The sequence below is a fragment of the Panthera tigris genome, chromosome B1 (genome assembly GCF_018350195.1).
Source record: "Panthera tigris isolate Pti1 chromosome B1, P.tigris_Pti1_mat1.1, whole genome shotgun sequence".
Lineage (NCBI taxonomy): Eukaryota > Metazoa > Chordata > Mammalia > Carnivora > Felidae > Panthera > Panthera tigris.
In genome coordinates, this window is record NC_056663.1 from 82,530,662 (window position 1) to 82,558,648 (window position 27,987).

At 38.4% G+C, this 27,987-nt stretch overlaps 1 protein-coding gene, 1 non-coding gene and 1 pseudogene across 2 annotated transcripts in view; 1 reads left to right on the forward strand and 2 right to left on the reverse strand.

Moving 5' to 3' along the window:
* The window catches only part of FREM3 (FRAS1 related extracellular matrix 3), a 90,950-nt gene that overhangs the window by 18,478 nt on the left and 44,485 nt on the right, over positions 1-27,987 (forward strand). The window lies entirely within an intron of this gene.
* Positions 11,523-11,828, reverse strand: LOC102972216 (annotated as a pseudogene).
* LOC122238274 lies at positions 21,481-21,600 on the reverse strand. Its single transcript, XR_006217219.1, has one exon. It is a non-coding gene; the product is annotated as a small nucleolar RNA SNORA15 (small nucleolar RNA).

The window sequence follows — 27,987 nt, forward strand, 5'->3', positions numbered from 1 at the left end:
TCCAGCCCTGCAATATACTTCACCTATGACTTTATTCACATTTCTTAATCCTACTTATGCATTCTTTTCCATTCTCTAAGATAGTGTTCAGAAAACAGAACATACTTTGGTGTATATATTAAAAAGTGTTTGACAAAGTGTTTGACAAAAATAAAATACTATCATTAAAGCAATCCCTCCATCTTATAATAAGCAACTTTCTTAATACCTGGCCTTAGTTACATCGAACAAATGTGCTGAGGAAGGTATGCAAGTTGTTATTTTGGAAGTAAAAATTCTCTGAAACAGAATGAGGTGTGATGATGTTCATGCAAAAAGAGCGAAGAACATTAGAAACATCCACTAGAAAATAAAATCCTGCTGAAGGGAGAGAAATGGAATCCCTTTGAGCTCAGCCATGTAAAAGGTTTCCTTCACACGAAGAGCTTCAAGAGGCTAGACGTCCCGTCTTTAATCATCAAGGCGGGCACTAAGCCATGCTCAGGACAGGCCCTTTGGTAAAGTTGGCCGTGTTACAGCTGGAAGCATCTTCGCTCTGGAGAGCCAACTGAGTTTCTCAGCTGAAATGATTATGATAGCCTGAAAATGGCTGTGGTCTCTGCTTCCTGTGATGAAAGAAAAATGGAATATGCATCAATTGGCACAGCATTGGGAGAAAAGAAAATGGGTTTCTTGAGACAGTGACTTTCTGGTCTTTTTAAGTGACTGCACAGAGCTGCTGGAGTTAAATGATTATTTGGGGGAAGACCTGTAATGGATTTCCCATTTCCTTTTTTAAAAAGGCAGTTTGATCTTACATGCTCTGTTAAATTAATAAATGCTGCCTAGCTTCAGAGTCTCAGTGGCCAAAATTGTGTGCGTAGATGAATTAAAGACATTAAAGGCAAATCCAGTTTTTCTCCTGTGTAGTTTATTTTCAGTAAAATAAATCTGTAGATCTTAACCCAAGAGATCTGTAGATACAATTCAGACGGTCAAGGAACTTGAATGAAAAAAAGTAAAAAGAATATCTTTATAATTACTAACCTCCACCAAAAATACAGCTTTCCTCCCAATTATACACGTAGATAACAAATGATAATACCACCAGCAAAACTTATGGCTTTGTAACCAACCAATAGGAATAACAGATATTTTAATATCAAATTATGGGAATTGTAGAGATGTCAAAGTATCCTTTATATTCATCACTACTTTGAAATTTTGGTGATAATTACTATTGGAAATTTTTTTAATAGTCTTATGAGATAATTCACATACCATAATAATTCATATTCATCCATTTAAAGTGTACAGTTCAGTGGGTTTGGGTATACTACATTATTAATTTTTTTTTAATTGTAGTCATATGTGTAGCATAAAATTTGCTGTTTTAGCCAGTTTACACATATAATTCAGTGGCACTAATTGCATTCACAGTGTCATACAACCATCACCACTATTTTCAAAATTTTGTATATACCCCAAACAGAAATGCTCCAAGCATTACACAGTAATTCCCCAACCCCGCTCCCCCAGCCCTTGTAATTTCTAATCCACTTTCTGTGGATTAGAAATTAGTCTATAAATTAGTCTATAAATAAATTAGTCTTAATAAAATTAGTCTATAAATTAGTCTTTCTGTATATTTCACATAAGTGGAATCATACAATATTTGTCCTTTTGTGTCTAGCTTATTTCACTGAACATGATGTCTTAAAGGTTCATTCATGTGTCAGTATCAGATGTACCAGTACTTCATTTTTTAAAAAAAATGTTTATCTGAGAGAGAGAGAGAGAGAGGCGGGGAGGGGCAAAAAGAGAGAGAGAAACAGAGGATCTGAAGTGGGCTCTGTGCTGATAGCAGACAGCCCGATGCAGGGCTTGAACTCACAAACTGTGAGATGGTGACCTGAACTGAAATCAAGAGTCAGATGCCTAACCAACTGAGCCACCCAAGCGTCCCTCAGTACTTCATTTTTATCGCTGAATAATATTCCATTGTGTGCATATACTACATTTTGCTTATCCATTCACCGGTTGACAGATACTTGGGTCATATCCACCTTTTGGCTGTTGTGAATAATGCCATAATGGACACTAGCATAGGAGGGTCTATTCTAGTCCCTGCTTTTCATTCCTTTAGGTATATATATATCTAAGAATGGAATTGATAGGTCTCATGGGCTAATTCTATGCTTAGCTTTTTTGGTAACCACCCAACTGTTTTCCATAGCAGCTTCAGAACAAATGTTTACTGTTCTGATAACTGTGTTTTAATGTAATTGTGTTTTACATAATTATAACCATTTTCTTGTGTACATTCAGAAACATTGTCTGAGGAACGGTCCCCAGGCTGTCAAAGGGCTTCCATAACACACACACAATATGTCAGGAACCTCTGCACACTGGCTTCTCTTTTGTTAAGCAAACTGATTTAAATCTGTGAAATCCTGGCAAGTGTTTGATGTCTAGAACTAAAATTGTCTATCATTATAAAAATAGTGATTTTGCATTACCTTGGAAATTCAGTTCAGCTGAGCTAGACTAAGGACTGAACTTTAAAAATGCTTTCAGAATCAAATTTTCTTGGTTGATAACATAATAGGCATCTTTACTAACAAACATGTTAAGAAAACATAATATGCACTTCAATGGGTAAGTACAAGTTTCGGCTTTCAGTATTCTAGAGCATAAGGGCTGGTTGGATGAGTATACTTTGAAAGGCCAGATCGTTCCTGAAATGTGGCTGATTTATCAATCAGTTACAGTGGAGTTCCAAAAACAGAGAAGAAAAAATATGAATGCTTCAACAATTTGCATCCCTCCCATAGAACTATAGTCGATTTCAAACATCATGAAATGCATTCATTCACAGTCTTGTGCAACCATCATCGCTATATATTTTCAAAACTCTTGTCACTTCAAACAGAAGCCACATAACCATTAAACAGTATCTATTATCATTAATGTGTCATTTATGTAGAGGTTCACTTAACCTCTGTGTTTTTCAATGAGAAATATATTGTAGCCACTTACTCAGTCCAAGTGTTTAAGATTTAGAATATGATTGTCATCAACTATGAAAAGAAACACATAGGAAGAACTTGCCTCAAATTTCAGAAATGGCATAGTTCTGTTCTGACTTAAGTATCTCTTATTTAATTAGCAAATATTTATTGGGTACCTGCTATATGCCAGGCTCATGATATATAACAGGAAAAAAGGCATAGTCCCAGCTGTGAAGCAACTTACAGTCTCATGGGGGATAAGTTAAAAGTCAGGGTAAATGCTATATTGAGAGTCAGTTTAGATTGTTATGAGAGCAAATGTGAAAGGCATCTTATCCAGAACTGAAACGAGGCTTCCCAAGATGTAGCCAGGTGAGGGAAAAAGGAAAAGAAGAGTGGAAAGGCAAAACAGAAGAAAGAGCAGAGGAAATTTGGGGACTGCCGTGAGCTCACTCTAACTGCATGGGTCAGAGAACAGAGGCTGTGGCAGGAGCTGAAGCAGTGAGCAGGCTCCAGACTAGGAAAGATGTTCTCAATGTGTCAGTGGACTTTATGCTGAAAGTGAAGAAGAAACAGTAAAGTTCAGACAGAGTGGTGATGTGATTACCGGGAGCTATGTGCACATAACTTTGCATTATAGAGACTAGATCACAGGCAGAGGCAAAAGTAGAAAGGGGGAGATTGCAGTAAGATAAGTGAGAAATAATGTTGATATAAGCTTAAGTGGTAGCAATGAGTGTGGAGAGAAGTGGATAGATTTTTTTTTAATTTGTAGGAGCTAGAATTGACAGTTCTTGAATTTGAGGGAGCAGAGAGAGGAACTCAAGAGTGATGCCTAGTGTCTTCTTTCTAACATTATTATTGTCTCCCTAATATACTGTGTTCTCCCAAAGTTTTAAATGCAAGTGAACAGCCATTCGCCAGTGACTGATGGTCTGTGTCCTACTGGAACAACAGAAGAGAACAGAAAAATATAACCAGCTCGAAAAATACAAGCCTGATATTGCCTTTTGTACAAGGCATAGAGACTCGAAGAGGCATTGGTAACTGAGACTCATGCTAAGACTGATGTTTTGACTGGGCAAGAGGATAATCAAAAAGGGGGACTGTTGAAATAAATTCCTAGGCCCAAGATGGAACTGTTTCTGCCTAGGGTGTCACATCAGGGAACTAAACTTAGATAACTTTCGTGTCCCTGTAAAAGCTCCACTTGACCAGAACTGCAGTATACCCAGTCATCCAATCTCCAAATGCCAAGCCAACTCTGGGCCTTCTCACCCCAATCAAGGGTGACTGGGTGACCCCAGCCAATCAGATTTCTCTATTTGTTTCTTCCTTGGTCTTTATTCTTTATCCTATAAAATCTTCTTGCCTCCCACCCATTTTGCAGTTCTCCAAAAGGAAAATGTTCACTTCATGAAGTGTTAAATGAAATTTGTTTATGTCACCTAAAACAAAACAAAACAAAACAAAACAAAGTGACGCCCAGGTTTTTAACGTGGGAACCTGGGGGACATGTTGGCAAGGAATAAGGAGTTCTGCTTGGAAAATGTTGAGTGTCAAGTTCTCATTCCAGAGCCAGTACTTACCAGCCCTATGGCTTTGGGCAAATCTTAGGACTTTTTGAACCTCTGTCTAAAATGGAGATGCTGATTTCTGTCTGGTTCACAGGATGTGATGAGGCTCTAATAACTTATGCTTGTGAAAGCCCTTTAGAAACTATATAACTGAAGAGTACTGTGATTGAGATGTGAGTATTTCAGTAACTGACTAAAACCTTATTCAGTGTCATCATTGCTATCCTGAATTACAATTTAGAGATAGGCTTAGTGGGAAAATATAAGCCAGGGAATCAGGAGACCTGAATGTCTGCTAGCTCCACAATGGAGGACTGGTCCTCCTCTGAAACATAAAGTTGCCGAACTCATCATCTCCAAGGGCCCTTCTGGCCCTAAAATTATAAGAATGTTGTTAACTGTTGTTTTGAAATCTATTGGATATCCAGCATGATCTTAGTAGGCCTAAGGGGATTATTCTTGTGGACAGCAGTTCAAGAATTTTCAGTCACCATTAGCCTACTTTATGGAGGAAAGAAGGCTCAGGCTTTCTGAGAAACTATTATTACACAAATAAGTACATATGTGATTAATATGTTACTTGATCAATGTGAATGTGTTGCAGAAACAGTATAATTGAATATGACTAAGGGATGGTAAAATGTGATTCATTTGGTGCAATGAAGAGTCAAGAAGGGTATGAAGTAATTCTAGTATCTCCTATTGGATTTCATTTTATGGATTGAATATATGAAGTTTGATTTTCCCTTGTGCCTTTAATTGCAAACAGCAGAAAATCTGTAAAGTCCTAAACAATTCCCTGCTAGATTATTTTATGCTGTGCATTGCTGAACATAAGCAACCACTCCTGGGGCTTCCCCTGCCCCTTAGTTTTGTTTTGTTTTGTTGCAAAATCTATTTACATGAAATTTAAGTACATAAAAATACATGAAATGTAAATATAATATCTTAATACCTTTATTGAGATATAATTCGTGTATCATACAATTCACCCATTTAAAGTACACAGTTTAATGGTGGGGCACCTGGATGGCTCATTCGTTAAGCGTCTGACTCTTGATTTCAGCTCAGGTCATGATCCTGTGGTTGGTTTGTGGGTTTGAGCCCCAGGTCGGGCTTTATGCTGACAGTGCAGGGCCTGCTAGGGATTTTCTGTCTCCCACTCTCTCTGCCCTCCCCCATTCTCTCTCTCTCTCTCACTCTCAAAATAAATAAAATGAACTTAAAAAAATAAAGTACACAATTCAAAGGTATTAATACATTCCCAGGATTGTGCAACCATCACCACAGTCTAGTTTGCTAACATTTCGTTCCCCCAGAAAGAAACCCGTACCTGTTGGCAGTCACTCTAGTCATTTCCCCTAGCCTGTCATTTTCCCCTAGCCTGCCCTAGGCCTTGCCAACCCCTAACCAACTTCCTGTCTCTATAGATTTGCCTATCGTGCACTTTTCATGTAAATGGAATCATGGAATGTGTGGCCTGTTGTCTGGTTTCTCTCACTTAGCATAGTGTTTTCAAAGTTCATTCACATTGTAGCATATAGAAATACATCATTCCTTTTATGGATGAATAATATTCTATTGTGTGGATATACCATTTTTTATTTATCTTTCGTCAGCTGATGGGCATTCGGCTTGTTTCCACTTTTTGGATATTATGAATAATGTTGCTAGGAGCAGCCACAAGTCAGTGTTTGTGGGGATGTATGTTTTCATTTCTCTTGGGTGTATACCTAGGATTGGAAGCCTTCCCCTAAGTTTTAATAACCCAGAGCTTAATATGTGTTCTCACTGATGCCATGGGGAACCCTTTATTACAGTTGGAAGACTAATAATGAATGTCAACTAATAGAAAATCGATTGAATTTCTTTTGAAAACACATTTTAGGGCTAGGCATTTTTTAAGTGTGCACAAGTCAGTTGTTTGCAAGTTTATCATCACAACGGGGTGAGAAATCTGTAGTGCAGTAAGTACGTTTCAGAGAGGCTCAGTAACCTAAGATTGTAGTCTGTTTTCTTTAGAGACTTCATGACTTCAATAATGCTTACTGCAAGTAATACCAGTCATTAATACAGGGTTTGTGTCCATGGGAGGAGGAGGGCAGTGAGAAGACTCAGTAAATTTGGCACAAATCCCTTGAGCAGAGTTTTACTTTCCTATTAACACAAGCTTTTCTATTATGAAGCTTCACGGGGAATTTTTAAGACATCTCTAAGACTTCACGGCTGATAGCCTATAGCTATATGCCCCAGGTCCCTGGTTCTTGCCCCTCCTCAGGACAAATTCACTTTCATATGTCCTTAGGATTATTTTGGTGTGAGGTTTAAGAAGCACTGATGGATGGAATTTTTTTTTTTTTCACATGGCTGTGATATGACTTGAAAATAATTTAACTGGTATTTCCTGAGTGGAGTGCCATGGAACTAGTTGTTAAAAGATGTTGCATTAAAAGAAAAAATAAAATCCTGTGTTTAAGTAAGTTTGAGAAGTAATGAGAGTAACAAATTTATAGTTCCTTTAATTTAAAACTTCTCAGAGGCCAGAGAGTTCTCTTATCTCTGCTCAAAATGAAAGATCTAGAACTACCTGCCACAACCTTCAAAATTAGACCTGTAAAGCATTTCACAGAAGTTAAACCTTTGCCTTTTATTTTAAAAGTTGAGTTGACCAAAACAATTACAGTAATTAGAAATCATCCCAAATGTTAATTTTAGAGCACTGAGGAGATATTCATGAAAAAGTACTCTCTAGATGTAAAACACTCCAATTTTATGAACCAGTGAATACAGTTTTGTCTGCCTGCAATGCTTCTCTTCTCTTGTTTTCTCATGTGTGACAGTGTTGGGATTGGTAATGCCATTTCCTTAACTGTTTCACCTGGCCTGTTTTCTGATAAAATGGCTTCATGCTGGCAGACACATTTTCCATGATTAATTAAGCATGAAAGGGTGATTTTTTTCTACACAATTTCACCTTTCAAGCTTTAAACTGATTTTCCTTTGCAGCTCCAATTTTTCTCTCCTGTGAACTCACTTGTTAGGAAAAAGAGCCCTAAATAGGAACCTGCTGGTGTATGGTATAACGGATATTTGGAAGGGGTCTCTGACAGAGGTTTCTGCAGAGTCTTTTGGTCTTAGTGTCGCAGGATTTTTTTTACCACAACACCCGGAAATCGTTGTCTTGCCTGTTTGAAGAATGAAGAGGTGGACACAAAATGAGCAGCAGGCAAAAGTCTATTAGAGTAGAAGATCAGAGAGGAAGAATAGTATGAAAGCTCTCTTTACAGAGAGGGAACATTCAAAAGTGAATGCCCCAGGACTATAGGCAAGCGTCCTTGTTTTATAAGGTTCTGATCAGCTGTCCCTTCCCTTCCCCCTCATTCCTTCTCAGGTTCTACCCTCATTGGCTTGATAGCTCTAGGTGCTGCGTTGTTCATTCCTGATTGGCTCATTTCTATGGTATGAGGGATGGTCTATGGCCTTACGTTCCTTGTGGGTGACACGTTTTTATGGTCTACTACTTATTTTTGGTTAGGTCTTTTGTCAAATTCCTGAGGGAAATTTGCGGGGGAGTAGGTGGTGTCTATCACATTCTTAAGAGAAATCTTACACATGAGACGGTTTGCTGTTGTCAGACACTCCCAGCATTGTTCCAAAAGATGTGTTTTTCCCACCCAGGGACCTCAGGTCCTATGCTTTCCCTGTCTGCCTATTTTATCCTATCTTTTCCTATCGTACTAGCTACAGCCTGTGCCATCAGAACTCAGTTCCCTGCTTGGACCACCTGACATAGAAATAATAGGAACAGCTCTCCTATGTCTATTCGTACCAGCCATTTCCTCTGCGCTTCTCTGATTCTTTCACTTACATATCTCTTTAACTCTGACCTGTGTCATTACTAAGCCGAGCATACTCTGCACAGCTCACTGCAAAGTAGTATAGCATAATGCAGTTTGGAAATCCTGTTTCAAGAGTTGTTGTATGACAAGTTCAGGAAAGTTGAGTCTTCTCTTCCTTCAGGCAGTAGTTCCAAATGCCAAGGAAAACGGGGTCACTCCAGATTAGTGGATGTCATTGCTTTACTCATAGTTGCTCTGGAAGAAGCTGGTTATAAATCATATGGCAAAACATATAAGCTGCATTTAATGGAAAACAAGTACAGCTAGAAGATTGGAAATAATTGCATTCACTCCAATTTATCTCTTCTCTTTATTCTTACCAACAATCATGTTATTGCTTATTCATTTCACTCAAAGTTACTAATGTTAATTTGTAAACAAAAGATTCTTTAATGTGTTGTTCTAAGTCTGAATTTAAATCAGTATCTGTCTTGCTAGCACATACTAGAAAGATTCTCTGCCGGCCTTGAAGAAGAAAACAGCCATGTTGCAAACTACATGTTGAAAGATCCACATGGCAGTCATGGGGTATTGGAGTGTTGGTGGGGTTCATGGGGTTAAGAGCTGACAACCAAGAAAGAATTCTTGAAGATGTCTTTGGTGCAAAAAGGTGATTTTATTAAAGCATGGAGACAGGACCAGTGGGCAGAAAGAGCTGCACTGGGGTTGTGAAGAGTGGCTCCTTGTATACTATGGGACTGTGGGAGGTAAAGTCAAAAGGGAAGTTTCCAAAGTGATTTTCATGTGCTAAAGATTCACAGATTACTGGAGGCCTAGCTATTGTCAAGCTAAGGTTGTTTTTCCCTCTAGCAAAGCATTAACACTAGGACGTTAGGGAATTCCTGGACTTTAGACTATTGATGGGATGTCTTTTTTCTTGTAAACTGGTGGTGACTCTTATTAATTTAACCTTTTTTTTGTCTCTTCCTGTTTTGGGGTAGCCAGGAGTGTCCAAGGAACATCATACATATACCACCTGGGGGAGGGGGGGTGGTGTGCTAATTTGTACTTTGCCCTCAGCCTGCCTTATGGTCCCTCATCAGCAGGAAACTTCAAGGGACCTCTAGAAGCTGAGGGCAGCATCCAGCCAATAGCCAGTGAGAAACTGGGACTGTTAGTCACACAACAAGAAAATGAATTCTGTCAATAATCTGAATGAGCTTGGAAGCAGATCCTTCCTACTCAAGGCTTTGGATAAGGATGCAGTCCAGCTAACACTGTGGTTGCTGTCTTATGACCCTGAGCCAGGGACTCAGCTAAGCCATGTCTGTATTCCTGGTCCATTGAAGCTGTAGGATAATGTGTGTGTGCTTTATCCAGCTTCTAAGTTTGTGGCAATTTTTACATGACAGTAAAATACTATTACAGGAACCACTCTCTAATAATTATGTCAGAGCCACTTGTGTTTCAGTTTTACTATGTCTTATAATGTATGCCCAGAATATAAAAGAATAGAGGTAACCTTCAGATTTGCTGGATGCTAGGATCAATTATGCAGCTTTTTTCTCCAAGCTCTTCATGTCATTAAGAACAAGCAGGCAGGTATGATATTGTGATTTGTACTAAGAATACATAGGAGTGAGGCACCTGGGTGGCTCAGTCAGTTAAGTGTCCAACCTCTGCTCAGGTCATGATCTGATGGTTCATGGGTTCGAGCCCTGTGTTGGGCTCTGTGCTGACAACTTAGAGCCTGGAGTCTGCTTCATATTCTTTGTCTCCTTCTCTCTCTCTCTGCCCCTCCCCCACTTGTGTGCATGTGCTCTCTCTCTCAAAAATAAATAAATAAACTTAAAAAAAAAAGGAATACATGGGACGACAGGGTGACTCAGTCAGTAAAGTGTCTGACTCTTGAACTTGGCTCAGGTCTAATCTCATGGTTCATGAGATGAAGCCCCATGCTGGGCTTTGTGCTGACAGCACAGAGCCGGCTCAGGAGTCTCTCTTTCCTCTCTCTCTCTGCCTCTCTTTCTCTCTCTTTCAAAATAAATAAACATTACACTAAGGAATCTACTCCTGAAATCATTGTTGCACTATATGCTAACTAATTTGGATTTAAATTTTAAAAAATAAAAAAGGAAATAAGTTAAATAAATAAATAAATAAATAAATAAACGTTTAAGAAAAAAAAGTATATATTTGATCTTCTCCCCATTTTGGAACCAAGCTTCTAACCCCCCTTGAATTCCTGTAAAGAGAATAGTCAAGGCATCATTTGTTATGTTAATGAGGCGACTCTAGAAAGCACCTAAGGATAGGGGCTGATTAACTGGGGAGCCAACCTTGTGTTTAGAGGGTTAGAAATTTCAGTTCCACCCTTTCAACCCCCCACAACCTGTAGGGAGGGAAAAGGGGCTGAATCAATCATCAGTGACCAAAAACTGAATCAGTCATGTCTATGTAATAAAGCCTCCATAAAAACCCAAAAGGCTTATTAATTAGGGGAGCTTCCAGGTTGGTGAACATGTAGAGGTACTGGGAGAGTGGCACCCTCAGAGAAGGCAAGGAAGCTCTGCATCCCCTACCCTGGCTGTTTCTGAGTCATACCCTTTTATAATAAGCCGGCAATCTAGTAAGTAAAATGTTTCTCTGAGTTCTGTGAGCCACTCTAGCAAATTAGTTGAACCCAAGAGGGAGTCATTGGAACCTCCCATCTATAGCCAGTTGGTCAGAAGCACAGGTGACAATCTAGACTTGCAATTGGCATCTAAAGTGAGGGCAGTCTTGTGGGACAGGGCCCTTACCCTGTGGGATCTGATGCTCTCTTGGGGTAGATAGTGTCAGAAATGACTTGAATTGTAGGATACCCAGCTGGTGTCAGAGAATTGCCTGGTAGTATTGGAAAAATTACACATTGGAATTGGTGTCAGCATCATAGCAAACATGCATGGTCTTTACCTCAATCCATCCAACTCACAACACACAAAGGGACTGAATGTGATGTCTTTCTTTTTTCTTTCCTTTCTTTTCCTTTTCTTTCTTTTCTTCCTTCTTACTTTCTTTCCTTCTTTTTTTTTCTTTTTTTTGTCTGTTACATAAACTAACTCATTTATTATAGACTAGCAATGTTTCAAATGGTGGAGCTCCTCCTGGCCTTTCAAGTCCTTCAGTCTTCTGATGGCAGATGTTACTGTGATGGCAGAAGTAGTGATGTAGGTCTGGGTACTACCTGCTGCTGTTTTCATGCAGGAATCACAGTGCCAGATCCCCACAGCTTGTCTTTTCATCTTGGTTTAGCCTAAGAAGGAGCAAGTGTACTTGGCTTGCTGACTAATTTCAATTTTCTTCACCATTTTCCTGAGGGAGGCACCATAATGAGTTCCATGTTTACTGATGATTCCAACCTTCTTGGTGCATTTAGCCATGTCATCACAAACTAGGTCTGAGTCCAGAAACTGAACGGGATTTATTTCTACATTCCATTACTTTTGCCAGGTCTGTTTTCTATTGTTTGGTATGGCTTTTAAAACTCTTTATGTATTATTCTTCTTCTAAAGGCAGGAAAAAGTCCATTTGAATGAATAGTTTAGTTCTTTTTAAAATCACGTCTTTAGAGCACACCAGGAAAACCAAATAAACAAGGAGGAAACTGGCACTTTGCACTGGTTTAATATGAAGCACAAAATGGTGAGATGCTATACGCAGTTGGGGACTAATGCAAAAATACAAAAGATAGAAAAAATTTTAAACTGTTAGTCATTCAGAGACTAAAATAAATGTAGTGCTAACAACTGGTCCATTGAAATGAAAATATAATAATATTGACTTAAAGTCCACAATTCCATTAAGTGCTTAACTGATTCTCTTGCCCTGTAGGTCTGTCCCTTCCTCTCCTCCTTTATCTTCTTAGAGGTATAGAGAGAAATAGACTTGATTTTAGAGTGTTCTTTCTTTCTTTCTCACAGGTCAAATGACTTTCTGATGTCCTTATTGGGTTCTCACAATTCTAATTAATATAGAACCCGGGTCTTTCTAAGGTCCAATGAAGTCGTTAATAAAAAAAATAGATATATAACATTTTAGTTGGCCACTTTACTAATCAGTACCCACTGAAATGAAAGCAGTTACTCTCTGTTAGTAAATGAATTCTACGGCTCTCCAGATCCCAGCATCCTGTGCTGTGCCTCTGAATGTGCACATCCCTATTATGGGCACCAGGGTGCTTACCAAGAGCAACTCTGAGCCATCTTATCTGAAGTATTTGGTTTTTGAGAATTGGGATGTTGATCTTTTGTAATGTGTTTTCACCCATCCTATGAGCTCCTATTGAATTCACAGGAAATCAAAAGATTCTATCTCACTTGGTTTATGTACAGCAAGCCAAATGCTTGAAGAAATTTAGTGGATGATAGAAAAACTGTCTAATGATGAACATTAACTCTTTGTTTCCAGAGTCTGTAACAATTAGAGGAAAACTAGCAACATTTTAAACAGGGGGGTGGGAGTGGGACATGTTTTAAAAACCATTTAAGAATTCTGTTGTTTTTTATTTAACACTGTGGAGTTATATTGCTATCTGTGCTTCTGGAAACACACACACACACACACACACACACACACACACACACAAACTAGATAGGGTTATCTCCTATTTAAATAGTGAGTAATATAGAGAATATGAATGTTTTTAAAAGAAATACCGAGACCACTGCAGTGGTCACATAAGGGAGCACTGAGTTTACTGACTTGCCAGGCAAGGAAATACACATCAGTGAGGAAATTCAGGGTGGTTCACTAAAGAGGAGAAGTCAGGGACCCATGTATCCCAGAAAGGGGAAGTTCACTGTGTTTGTGCTAATTAAGGACCAAAGCTTACATACAAGAGAGGGTGAAATGACTGGCGTAGTACTGATATAACTGCTTAAAACAAGTCACATTTTTCATTGGTCACAGAAGACTCTTCATTTGGGTCTGGTGAGGATCTAACATACCAATCATTGTTTATCTTTAGCTGGTGGGTGCTTTAAATTCATAGCAGTTTCAGCTAAGGCTGTTTAGAACCAACTGTGGGAGATACAACATCCACTTTTGATATCTCCTAGGCAAGAGCTGTCGCAGGTACAAAGTTCATTTATAGTCCCTCCTATTGATTTTCATCTATCTAGACAAAACACAGTGATTACAGAAGGATAGGCAAATTATCAGATTTTCAGGTCTACACCACAATTTTGATGAGGGGGGCTAATTTTATAAAATATCACTGTCTTTATCAGAGTCCCTTCAGACTCCCTTTGTTACAGAATCATCAGATGGTTGGAATAGTGATGGTGCAATGTTTATGATTTTGTTAACAATTGACATAACAAGAGCAATACTTAGGAACAAGGAGAGAAAGAGCATAACTAATGTATATAGAATACCCCCCAACTAGCTTCCTGTTTTACCAAGCCCAAGCCATGAAAGTAGATGTCATAGATTGGTTTGTTCAATTTCAACAACCGGTTTTCTTCTCAGTTTTATGCAAGTCCCATGAACTGGTCCTAGAACTTACACCAAGAAGCAACAAAAGATGCTAACCAGTGTGAAAACAGAATCTTGATTTGCCATTAAACAAACTGGAGCAATTCTGTTATCTATACTATCAAAGCAGGTACACGGAGGCTCGTGTATTAACAATCATGTATTAACAATGTATTACATATATAGTTTCATATGCAATGACAAATAGGTGAGAGAAAGATTTGTATACAGCTTTCAATTTTTATTTTTATTTTGAGAGAGAGAATGAGCATGTATGAGCAAGAGAGGGACAAGAGGGGGTGGAGAGAGAGAGAGAGAGAGAGAGAGAGAGAGAGAGAATCTTAACTAGGTTCAAAGCCCAGCATGGAGCCCATTGTGGAGCTCAATCTCAACACCATGAGACCCATTACTGGACCCATACCTTAAACCACTTATAAAAGTTAACTCAAAATGGATCACAGGGGTTTAGTCAGTTAAGCAGTCAAGTGTGCATCTCTTGATTTGGGCTCTGGTCATGATCTCACAGTCGTGAAATGGAACCCCATGACTGGCTCCACACTGACAGTGCAGAGCCTGCTTGGGATTCTCTCTCTCCCTCCCTCTGCCCCTTCCCTGCTTTTGTGCATACATGTGTGTGCACTCTCTCTTTCTCTCTCTCTCTCAAAATAAATAAATAAACTTAAAAAAAATGGATTATAGGCTTAAATGTAATCCCTGAAACCATGAAACTCTGGAAGAAAACATAGGGACAAAGTTCTTAACATGAGTACTGGTAATGATTTTTCAGATATGACATCTAAAGCGCAAGCCACAAAATCAAAAGAAACTACCAAGAAAGTGAAAAAGATAACCTATGAAATGGGGGGGGGGAATTTGCAAACCATAGATTTGGTAAGGAGTTAATATCCAAAATATATAAAGAACTCATACAACTCAATAGAAAGCAAGGAAGAAGGAAAGAAAGATAGAAAGAAAGAGTGGGCAAAGGATCTGTATGGACATTTTTCCAAAGAAGATATATGAAAGGTCAACAGGCACACGAAAAGATGCTCAACATCACTAGTCATTAGGGAAATGCAAATCAAAACCACAGTGACATTACCTCATGCCCGTTAGAATGTCCATCATCAAAAACACCAGAGATAACAAATGCTGGCGTGGATGTGGCAAAAGGGAACTCTTGTGCACTACTGGTGGGATGTCAGTCACTAAGGAAAACAGTATGGAGGTTCCTCAAAACTCCTAAAAATAACATATGATACAGCAATTCCACTTCTGGAAATATTCAAAGGAAACAAAAACATTAACAAAAAGATCTGTGCATCCCCACATTGACAGCACCATTATTTACAATAGCCAAGACATGGAGACAACCTTAGTGTCCATCAATGGACAAGTGAATAAAGAAGTTGTGGTATATATACACAATGTAATATTATTTAGCCATAAAACAGGGAAATCCTACCATTTGCAAGAACATGGATGGACCTTGAAGGCATTTTGCTAACTGAAATAAGCCAGACAGAGGAAGACAAATACTGTACAATCTCATTTAAATGTGGAATCTAAAAAAAGAAAAAAAGAGATTAGACTTACCAGAGGTGGATTGTTGGGAAAGGGAGAATTGGAAGAAGGTGGTCAAAAAGTACTAGCTTCTAGTTACAAGATAAATAAGCACTAGGGATGTAATGTACATGATGACCACAGTTAACACTGTTGTACAATATACAGGAAAGTTCCCATGAGAATAGATCGATCCTAACAGTTCTCATCACAAGAATTTTTTTTCCTTTTTTCTTTTCTTCTTTATTTACTTTTTATTGTACCTATATAAGAAAGTAGACATTAGCTGAACCTATTGTAATCATTTCATAATCTATATAAATCAAACAATCATGGTGCATACCTTAAACTTTTCTCAAACTGGGAAGGAAGGGGGAAGTATGGGAAGTATGGATAAAGAATAGAAAAAAAGTATGTTCAGTGGGTATTTATTGATGCCTCAAGGTAACAAGAATTTAAATCTTGTGAAGGGTCTTGTTAACACTCCCAGTCAACATTTCTCTTTCCCTGGGTTGGCATTAATTTAACTTCCACAAAGGAAAAATAAACCAAGAGTCTGTATACCCATGTATGGTATCAGGAGGAATCCAGAGATTTTCCAAAGGCTACAGTGCGATCAGAGGTTGCCTGATGAACAGGATGAGCAGAGGAAGAGCATCACATCCAGCAGGGGATATGGAACATGAGTATAACTAAAGAAAACTTAGTTACAATGAGGAGTTGCTCTGAAGCTCAGATATAGCTAATATTTTCACACCGATGAGGCAGAATCTACAACTGCAATCAAATGCATTTAGAACGTTCAGGGAAATGTAACAGTCATAGAAACTTGTTCTGATACATTTTTTTTTCCATCAATGGCATTCTCTTGTTTTACTATCCTAATTAAAATGTGAAATTAACTCTATTTTGTAAAACTAAAATTTGTAAGCCACAGAATTTAGGTTTAAAAAAAAAAATCATAATCCTTAGCTCCAGAAAATATATCAGGATATATCCTAACACTTTAAGTAATGAGTGCAAATGCATCCCTTCTACAACTCAAGTTTTTCCCCAGAGGATTTTTGAATGGATATTAGGTATATTTTATATGAAAACACTTTTAAACCTTTGTGTTATATCTCTAAACTTTCCTAGCATTTCCAAGCAGTTGTACAGGTTTGGTCAGTTTTATAAACATAGATTTTTCTTTTCCATCTAATATTGTCTTTTTTGAAGGATCTGAGTTTAAAGCTTCATAAAAGCTCTTTGGGCAAATTAGGTAGATCAAAATCGTTCGTCTCTGTCACTGGGGAAAGGGAAAAATTCTTCCCAGAGAATTCATGTTGCAATAGCTGTGTGCTAAATGCATCTGACTGAATTAAAACAAGTAAACAAAACAGGAAGACAGGGTCCAAACATCTAAATATGATTAAAAGGACATGTTGGGAGATGCTTGCATCTAGAATAGTTTCAGAAAAGCTTAATGTATCAGAGGAAAAAAGGGGAAGGGGGCAGGTATTATGGTGACTGTATTAGTCACTGTTCTCCAGAAACACAGAACAGTAGGTGTAGAAGAGGTATAGGAAGTGTGTGTATGAGAGAGACAGACAGAAACAGAGTATTGGTTCACACAGTTGTAGAGCTGGCAAATTTGAAATCTGCAGGGTAGGCCAGCAAGTGGGCAACTGAGGCAGGTTTTTATGTTGCAGTCTGAGTTAGAATTGCTTCTTCTCGGGGAAACCTGTCATTGCTCTTAAGACCTTCAACTGATTGGATGAAAGCCACACCCACATTCCGTTTTACTTAAATTCAACTGATTGTAAACATTGATCACAGCGAAAGAATACCTTCACAGCAATGTCTAGACTAGTGTTTGTCAAAAATACTGGGCATCATCTTTTTTGTTGACACGTAAAATTAACTTACATCACAGTAACAGTTTTGCCAAAAACTTTATTTATTGATTGATTGATTTACTTACTTACTTACTTACTTACTTACTTATTTATTTCAATAAGTATTCAATGGGGCACCTGGGTGGCTCAGTCAATTAAGAGTCTGACTTCAGCTCAGGTCATGATCTCACAGTTGGTGAGTTTAAGCCCACATCGGGCTCTGTGCTGACAGCCCAAAGCCTGGAGCTTGCTTCAGATTCTGTCTCCTTCTCTCTCTGTCCCTCCCCTGCTTGTGTTCTCTCTCTCTCAAAAATAAATAAATAAACATTTTAAAAATAAACAAATAAATTCAAGTTAATTAGCTTACTATTGGCTTCAGTATACTATTGGCTTCAGGAGTAGAACCCACTGAATCATCACTTATATATGACACCCAGTACTCATCCCAACAAATGCCCTCCTCAATCCTCATCACCCATTAGCCCATCCCCCCACCTACCACCCCTCCAGCAACCTCAGTTTATTTTCTATCTTTAAGAGTCTTTTATGGTTTGCCTCCCTCTCTGTTTTTATCTTATTTTTCCTTCCCTTCCCCTATGTTCATCTGTTTTCTTTCTTAAATTCCAGGTATGAGTGAAATCATATGACATTTGTCTTTCTCTGACTGCCATATTTCATTTAGCATAATACACTCTAGTTGCATCCACATTGTTGCAAATATCAAGATTTCATTCTTATTGATGGCTGAATAATATTCCAGTGTGTGTGTGTGTGTGTGTGTGTGTGCGTGTGTGTGTGTGTGTGTGTATAAAACCATAGATAGATATAGATAGATATAGATATAGGCAGATATACCACATCTTCTTTATCCATTCATCAGTCAATGGACATTTGGGCTCTTTCCATACTTTGGCTATTGTTGATAGTGCTGCTATAAACATTAAGGTACATGTTGGGTTGCTCTCCTCTTGAAGCAGACTACAGATCCGCCTTCAGCACCACTGGAATCTCGTGCACGTGCTGCATGAGAAAAGCAGCCACATGTGTCTTAAGAAGTGTTTCTCCTCTGTTCCCTAGTGATACTTATTCCCAGTCTGTTGTGTCAGCCAGTATTAATATATAGAAAGAAATCCAGAATCTGGAAAATTATGGAAATAATTTTGGAAAGGATAATCTTGATAGAAATAGCATATTTTGATCCTTGATTCATGACTTCTGCCTGGGCCTGCCTAGGAAAACCAAAAGTCCATGTAGTCTAATATAACTGTGGAAAATCATGCTGGGCAAAGGACCTTGGCTTAAGGGGCCATCATATTTTTGTTCTATGGTTGGTGCCATAAAATTCATATGCTCTGAGTTGGAAAATATTTCCTTTCCTTATAAACCCCAAGGAACACTTTTTAAAAGAAATTATATGCCTTAAAGATTGAGTTTTCATCTTATTATTTTAAAAAGAGTGAAATTGTAAAAACTATTATCAGTATCATTATTATGCCCACTTAGAATTATAGACCTGAAGACCGAAAATGACCTCAGAGGTTGTACCCATTTTTATGTTTCAGCATGTTCGGTGAAAGACATGGGGGTAAAGCATTACCTTGAAATTGTTTTGTAAACTTCAAGGGAGCTACTAGATTGGATTCCCTTTGGTATAGTCCAGGCAAAGAATAAACTGAGAAGCCTCTTTTTAGATGCTGCTTATGGAATCACCATTCCTTACGTTTTAAATTTTTTAAATATAGTGTATACAAATACTAACTAGTCTTCTAGAAGCTGGAAAGAGTTCATGTAAACACAAAGATGAAGTGGAAATCCAGGAGAGGCAGATATACAAGAAAGACAGGATGAAGGAAACAGAGAAAGGCTTTGACAAAGCAAACACACACACACACACACACACACACACACGCACACACGCACACACACACACATCTGTGTGTGTTAAACCTCACCCACAACATTTCTTTTCACAGTTGAGTATCTCCTGACCATTATATATAATAGGAGCCAATGTCAAATTATGCAACAGCATAATTCAGAAAGCATATAATCCAAAGTCTTCAAAACAAATTTTGTCTTCATAAAGTATATCTCAAGTGATTGTTACACTGAATTTCCCTTACCATTACTACAGCAATGGGTTTAGTCTGTCACTGACCTATTAGCTATGACCTATTCTGCCATTTTTTATTCTGTGAATCTATAGCCTCATTCAATATGATGTGTAACAGAGCCACTGCCATTTTCCATAAGGGTCTATAAGATTTATGTATTTGGCATTTGATTGCTTTAGTGGAACCTACTGGGACCATTTATAGCTTGTGCTATAAAAAAAAAAGGCACTTTTATTTCTAGAAAATAAATACTTTACCCAAGAGTTTGTAAGTTGAGTGGAAGCTTTTCATTTATCTAGCAATTGTTGATTTGTGGTCTGGCAGAGAGGAATTGCTGACAAATTGAATGCTTCCCCTGGGAAAAAAAAAGCTCAGCGTATATTCTTTGCCTGATAAGTACTTGCCAAGAATTAGGCTAATGACATCTGTTGGCTCTCTGGCTTGCCCATTTTTGTAAGGCCTGGACTAACAATGGAGATGACACAGAGCTAGGCTGTGGTTTACTTTACCTTCCAACCTTTCCTCCCTAATTATTGTCTTGTCAGACCTTAAGAAGAACTCTACCAGATGTCATTCCCCATTCATTTAGAGCTTAGTTAGATGGTTCCAAGGTTTGGCCAAACCCACTTACAAGGATATATGAATATACTTGGCTCTACATTCTGGGCTGTGATGAATAGAACGTTATTTTTATGTCTCTGCAGAGCTTCCTTTTGACCCTTTTTTCACTGACTCCTCCTTTCCCAACACTTCCAAATCAAATTGCTCTTGAAACACTCTTCTATCTCCTTTGGGCTGACTGCAGGCATAAGCTGAGATGGGGATGTGACATTTGTCTCTTTCTTTGTAGGAGAATAAGTGATTCTGGTTTTCAAACCCACTATTTCAGAGCTGCTTTTAGCTGACACTAGAGTAGCCACCCTGGGGGATGTGTCCTGTGTTGAACACCTATAAAAAACTGTAGGGACTTGGTTTGGTTGGAATCACATCTTCCTAAGGTATAGAGTGTATTATGGCTTTTCAGGAAATATTACTTTCATTACATATACATAACAATTTTTATTATACTATCTCATTTCTTTTTTTTTTTTCTGTTGGGTTGTGGGGAAGGAGAGAAATGCTAAGCTACAAAGCAAATAAAACTGTGGAATCATTCTTAAGAAAATGAAAACACGTATATAAAAGCCATCCATTTCTTGAGAATTCAGTATAACCACCACAATGTTAGTATTGCACTTGAAAGCAATGTAAGCAACATGTCAAAGAGCAAAGTGGCCCAATTTAACTAGTACTTGGAAGTCCTTGCAAGCTCCTAGCATTAGTTCATTTATTTCTGTCCACTTTTAAAAAAAAGTGCTATTAAAAAAAAGCTTAGCATACCATCACAGCTATTTTATTTATTTTTTATGTTTATTTATTTATTTATTTATTTATTTATGTTTATGTTTTCATTAATTCATAAAATATTTATTTATTTAAATATAATTTATCGTCAAGTTAGCTAACATACAGTGTATACAGTGTGCTCTTGGCTTCAGGAGTAGATTCCCATGATACATCACTTACATGCAACACCCAGTGCTCATCCCAACAATTGTTCTTCTCAATGTCCATCACCCATTTTCCCCTCCTCCCCACCTTCCCCCCCATCAGCCCTCAGTTTGTTCTCTGTATTTAAGAGTCTCTTATGGTTTACTTCCCTCTCTGTTTGAAACTATTTTTTTCTCCTTCCCTTCCCCCATGGTCTTCTGTTAAGTTTCTCAGATTCCACATATGAGTGAAAACATGGTATCTGTCTTTCTCTGACTTCACTCAGCATAATACCCTCCAGTTCCATCCATGTTATTACAAATGGCAAGATTTCATTCTTTCCCATTGCCCAGTAGTATTCCATTGTGTGTGTGTGTGTGTGTGTGTGTGTGTGTGTGTGTGTATATGTATATGTATATGTATATGTATATGTACATGTATATGTATATGTATATATGTATATGTATAGGTATATATCACATCTTCTTTATCCATTATCAGTTATTACAGACATTTCAAAGAGAAGACGTTACTTTTGCATGGTGTCTGGCTGCATCAATTACTGAGATAAAGAACAAAGTATTGAGCCATGCCTTATACTATCTCATTTCTAATGCCAATCAAGCACAAACCTATATGTCCAGTGTTATGTGATCAGTTTCTAGAACATGAGCAGAACACTGGACTATGGCGGGGGGGGGGGAGTTAAATAATATATACTATGGAAATGTAAAAGAATATTTTTTTAATTTTTTAATGTTTTATTATTTATTTTTGAGAGTAAGTGAAACAGAACACGAGCAGGGTGGGGCAGAAAGAGAGAGAAACACAGAATCTAAAGCAGGATCCAGGCTCTAAGCTGTCAGCACAGAGCCCGTTGAAGGGCTCAAACTCACAGACCACAAGATCATGACCTGAGCCAAAATCGGATGCTCAACCGATAAGCCACCCAAGTGCCTCTGTGAAAGAGTATTTTTATTATTTTTTTTAAAGATGTCTCTAGAACTAGACCCTCAAGTTTAAAGATCAGTTCACAGCCTGTGCACACAGTATTTTGCAGAAGTAGTTCTAAGCTAAGAGGATAACAACCTGGATTGCAGGTTCTGACTCTCTTTCTAACTAGAATAAAACCACAGGTCCATGCTATGATATCACTACATTTTTTAAAAACCATTATCTACATTTTTATGAAGCAAGGTAATATATTTACAAACTGCACCTAGGTCAAATTATTGGCAGTGCTCATTCTATTCTTTAAATCTATGTTTAGGTCAGTTTTTCTCCAGGAGGCAGTCAGTCATTCAACAAGTATTTATTGAGCCCTGTAATTTCTAGGATCTTTGCCAAGGGCTAGGAACTCCATAATGAAAATAAGCTACTGATATGGAAAGAGAACCAGACGTAGAGACAATTCACTCAAGTACTAGCAAGGAGATATGTTCATGAGTGACAGAGATGAGCCATCACCCAGGGAAGTTTTTCCAAGGAGCAATGTTCAAACTGGGCCTTGAAGGATGACTAAGAATTTTTAGCTTCACCGTTAGCTTCACAAACTGCACATAACTTAGAATAAGCCAACTCATAGGCTCCAAAGGCAGCAAGAGAGGTAGGAGATGACGGGAGGTGGGCAGCCATGGTGGAAAGAATCCAGACCATGGAGGGCTTTGCATACTTTTAGATTTATTGACTAGCTATGTGACCTTGAGTGAGGCACAATTACTGAACTATATATAGGCACTTCACTTGTCAAATGTCATGTATGCCCATCCCTGTATTCAAGGTGGTGGTAAGCATTGGATTTTCACATGAGATCTCAGATATGAAAGGACTCAGTTGTAATATACCAGTGGGGTTAAGATCACACCTCTGGATGTGCCAGTGCACCTCTGTACCCAGATAGTTGGTGTGCCTTCCCAAGAACTCATCCTCCTCACATGTGGATAAACCTCCTGAGAGCTTAAAGTTTGCATTTGATTTATCAAGTTGCACCAACTTATGCTGAGTAATACTATTTTTCCAAACTGGGACATAATAAGTTAATATGTTTTCTTTATTGCTGTGACCGTGCCACCTACCAAGGGGGACAGAAAGAATTAGGGAATGATAAACCTGGAAGGAACTCAGAAAGGTTTTATTTTTTTTTTCAATATATGAAATTTATTGCCAAATTGGTTTCCATACAACACCCAGTGCTCATCCCAAAAGGTGCCCTCCTCAATACCCATCACCCACCCTCCCCTCCCTCCCACCCCCCATCAACCCTCAGTTTATTCTCAGTTTTTAAGAGTCTCTTATGCTTTGGCTCTCTCCCACTTTAACCTCTTTTTTTTTTTTCCTTCCCCTCCCCCATGGGTTTCTGTTAAGTTTCTCAGGATCCCCATAAGAGTGAAAACATATGGTATCTGTCTTTCTCTGTATGGCTTATTTCACTTAGCATAACACTCTCCAGTTCCATCCACGTTGCTACAAAGGGCCATATTTCATTCTTTCTCATTGCCCTGTAGTACTCCATTGTGTATATAAACCACAATTTCTTTATCCATTCATCAGTTGATGGACATTTAGGCTCTTTCCATAGTTTGGCTATTGTTGAGAGTGCTGCTATAAACATTGGGGTACAAGTGCCCCTATGCATCAGTACTCCTGTATCCCTTGGGTAAATTCCTAGCAGTGCTATTGCTGGGTCATAGGGTAGGTCTATTTTTAATTTTCTGAGGAACCACCACACTGTTTTCCAGAGTGGCTGCACCAGTTTGCATTCCCACCAACAGTGCAAGAGGGTTCCCGTTTCTCCACATCCTCTCCAGCATCTATAGTCTCCTGATTTCTTCATTTTGGCCACTCTGACTGGCGTGAGGTGATATCTGAATGTGGTTTTGATTTGTATTTCCCTGATAAGGAGTGACGTTGAACATCTTTTCATGTGCCTGTTGGCCATCCGGATGTCTTCTTTAGAGAAGTGTCTATTCATGTTTTCTGCCCATTTCTTCACTGGGTTATTTGTTTTTCGGGTGTGGAGTTTGGTGAGCTCTTTATAGATTTTGGATACTAGCCCTTTGTCCAATATGTCATTTGCAAATATCTTTTCCCATTCCGTTGGTTGCCTTTTAGTTTTGTTGGTTGTTTCCTTTGCTGTGCAGAAGCTTTTTATCTTCATAAAGTCCCAGTAATTCATTTTTGCTTTTAATTCCCTTGCATTTGGGGATGTGTTGAGTAAGGGATTGCTACGGCTGAGGTCAGAAAGGTCTTTTCCTGCTTTCTCCTCTAGGGTTTTGATGGTTTCCTGTCTCACATTCAGGTCCTTTATCCATTTTGAGTTTATTTTTGTGAATGGTGTGAGAAAGTGGTCTAGTTTCAACCTTCTGCATGTTGCTGTCCAGTTCTCCCAGCACCATTTGTTAAAGAGACTGTCTTTTTTCCATTGGATGTTCTTTCCTGCTTTGTCAAAGATGAGTTGGCCATACGTTTGTGGGTCTAGTTCTGGGGTTTCTATTCTATTCCATTGGTCTATGTGTCTGTTTTTGTGCCAATACCATGCTGTCTTGATGATGACAGCTTTGTAGTAGAGGCTAAAGTCTGGGATTGTGATACCTCCTGCTTTGGTCTTCTTCTTCTTCAAAATTACTTTGGTTATTCGGGGCCTTTTGTGGTTCCATATGAATTTTAGGATTGCTTGTTCTAGCTTCAAGAAGAATGCTGGTGCAATTTTGATTGGGATTGCATTGACTGTGTAGATAGCTTTGGGTAGTATTGACATTTTGACAATATTTATTCTTCCAATCCATGAGCAGGGAATGTCTTTCCATTTCTCTATATCTTCTTCAATTACCTTCATAAGCTTTCTATAGTTTTCAGCATACAGATCTTTTACATCTTTGGTTAGATTTATTCCTAGGTATTTTATGCTTCTTGGTGCAATTGTGAATGGGATCAGTTTCTTTATTTGTCTTTCTGTTGCTTCATTGTTAGTGTATAAGAATGCAACTGATTTCTGTACATTGATTTTGTATCCTGCAACTTTGCTGAATTCATGGATCAGTTCTAGCAGACTTTTGGTGGAGTCTATCGGATTTTCCATATATAGTATCATGTCATCTGCAAAAAGTGAAAGCTAGACTTCATCTTTGCCAATTTTGATGCCTTTGATTTCCTTTTGTTGTCTGATTGCCGATGCTGGAACTTCCAACACTATGTTAAACAACAGCGGTGAGAGTGGGCATCCCTGTCATGTTCCTGATCTCAGGGAAAAAGGTCTCAGTTTTTCCCCATTGAGGATGATGTTAGCTGTGGGCTTTTCATAAATGGCTTTTATGATGTTTAAGTATGTTCCTTCTATCCCGACTTTCTCCAGGGTTTTTATTAAGAAAGGTGCTGAATTTTGTCAAAAGCCTTTTCTGCATCGATTGACAGGATCATATGGTTCTTATCTTTTCTTTTATTAATGTGATGTATCACGTTGATTGATTTGTGAATGTTGAACCAGCCCTACATCCCAGGAATGAATACCACTTGATCATGGTGAATAATTCCTTTTATATGCTGTTGAATTCGATTTGCTAGTATCTTATTGAGAATTTTTGCATCCATATTCATCAGGGATATTGGCCTGTAGTTCTCTTTTTTTACTGGGTCTCTGTCTGCTTTAGGAATCAAAGTAATACTGGCTTCATAGAATGAGTCTGGAAGTTTTCCTTCCCTTTCTATTTTTTGGAATAGCTTGAGAAGGATAGGTATTATCTCTGCTTTAAACGTCTGGTAGAACTCCCCTGGGAAGCCATCTGGTCCTGGACTCTTATTTGTTGGGAGATTTTTGATAACCGATTCAATTTCTTCGCTGGTTATGGGTCTATTCAAGCTTTCTATTTCCTCCTGATTTATTGAGTTTTGGAAGAGTGTGGGTGTTTAGGAATTTGTCCATTTCTTCCAGGTTGTCCAATTTGTTGGCATATAATTTTTCATAGTATTCCCTGACAATTGTTTGTATCTCTGAGGGATTGGTTGTAATAATTCCATTTTCATTCATGATTTTATCTATTTGGGTCATCTCCCTTTTCTTTTTGAGAAGCCTGGCTAGAGGTTTGTCAATTTTGTTTATTTTTCAAAAAACCAACTCTTGGTTTCGTTAATCTGCTCCACAGTTTTTTTAGATTCTATATTGTTTATTTCTGCTCTGATCTTTATTATTTCTCTTCTTCTGCTGGGTTTAGGCTGCCTTTGCTGTTCTACTTCTATTTCCTTTAGGTGTGCTGTTAGATTTTGTATTTGGGATTTTTCTTGTTTCTTGAGATAGACCTGGATTGCAATGTATTTTCCTCTCAGGACTGCCTTCTCTGCATCCCAAAGCGTTTGGATGGTTGTATTTTCATTTTCGTTTGTTTCCATATATTTTTTAATTTCTTCTCTAATTGCCTGGTTGACCCACTCATTCTTTAGTAGGGTGTTCTTTAACCTCCATGCTTTTGGAGGTTTTCCAGACTTTTTCCTGTGGTTGATTTCAAGCTTCATGGCATTGTGGTCTGAAAGTATGCATGGTATGATTTCAATTCTTGTATACTTATGAAGGGCTGTTTTGTGACCCAGTATATGATCTATCTTGGAGAATGTTCCATGTGCACTCGAGAAGAAAGTATATTGTGTTGCTTTGGGATGCAGAGTTCTAAAGATATCTGTCAAGTCCATCTGATCCAATGTATCATTCAGGGCCCTTGTTTCTTTATTGACTGTGTGTCTAGATGATCTATCCATTTCTGTAAGTGGGGTGTTAAAGTCCCCTGCAATGACCACATTTTTATCAATAAGGTTGCTTATGTTTATGAGTAATTGTTTTACATATTTGGGGGCTCCGGTATTCGGCGCATAGACATTTATAACTGTTAGCTCTTCCTGATGGATAGACCCTGTAATTATTATATAATGCCCTTCTTCATCTCTTGTTACAGCCTTTAATTTAAAGTCTAGTTTGTCTGATATGAGTATGGCTACTCCAGCTTTCTTTTGGCTTCCAGTAGCATGATAAATAGTTCTCCATCCCCTCACTCTCAATCTAAAGGTGTCCTCAGGTCTAAAATGAGTCTCTCGTAGACAGCAAATAGATGGGTCTTGTTTTTTTATCCATTCTGATACCCTATGTCTTTTTGTTGGCGCATTTAGTCCATTTACATTCAGTGTTATTATAGAAAGATACGGGTTTAGAGTCATTGTGATGTCTGTATGTTTTATGCTTGTAGCGATGTCTCTGGTACTTTGTCTCACAGGATCCCCCTTAGGATCTCTTGTAGGGCTGGTTTAGTGGTGACGAATTCTTTCAGTTTTTGTTTGGGAAGACCTTTATCTCTCCTTCTATTCTAAATGACAGACTTGCTGGATAAAGGATTCTCGGCTGCATATTTTTTCTGTTTAGCACACTGAAGATCTCCTGCCATTCCTTTCTGGCCTGCCAAGTTTCAAAAGAGAGATCAGTCACGAGTCTTATAGGTCTCCCTTTATAAGTTAGGGCACGTTTATCCCTTGCTGCTTTCAGAATTTTCTCTTTATCCTTGTATTTTGTCAGTTTCACTATGATATGTCGTGCAGAAGATCGATTCAAGTTACATCTGAAGGGAGATCTCTGTGCCTCTTGGATTTCAATGCCTTTTTCCTTCCCCAGTTCAGGGAAGTTCTCAGCTATTATTTCTTCAAGTACACCTTCAGCACCTTTCCCTCTCTCTTCCTCCTCTGGGATACCAATTATGCGTAGATTATTTCTTTTTAGTGTGTCACTTAGTTCTCTAATTTTCCCCTCATACTCCTGGATTTTTTTATCTCTCTTTTTCTCAGCTTCCTCTTTTTCCATAATTTTATCTTCTAGTTCACCTATTCTCTCCTCTGCCTCTTCAATCCGAGCCGTGGACGTTTCCGTTTTATTTTGCATCTCATTTAAAGCGGTTTTCAGCTCCTCCTGACTGTTCCTTAGTCCCTTGATCTCTGTAGCAAGAGATTCT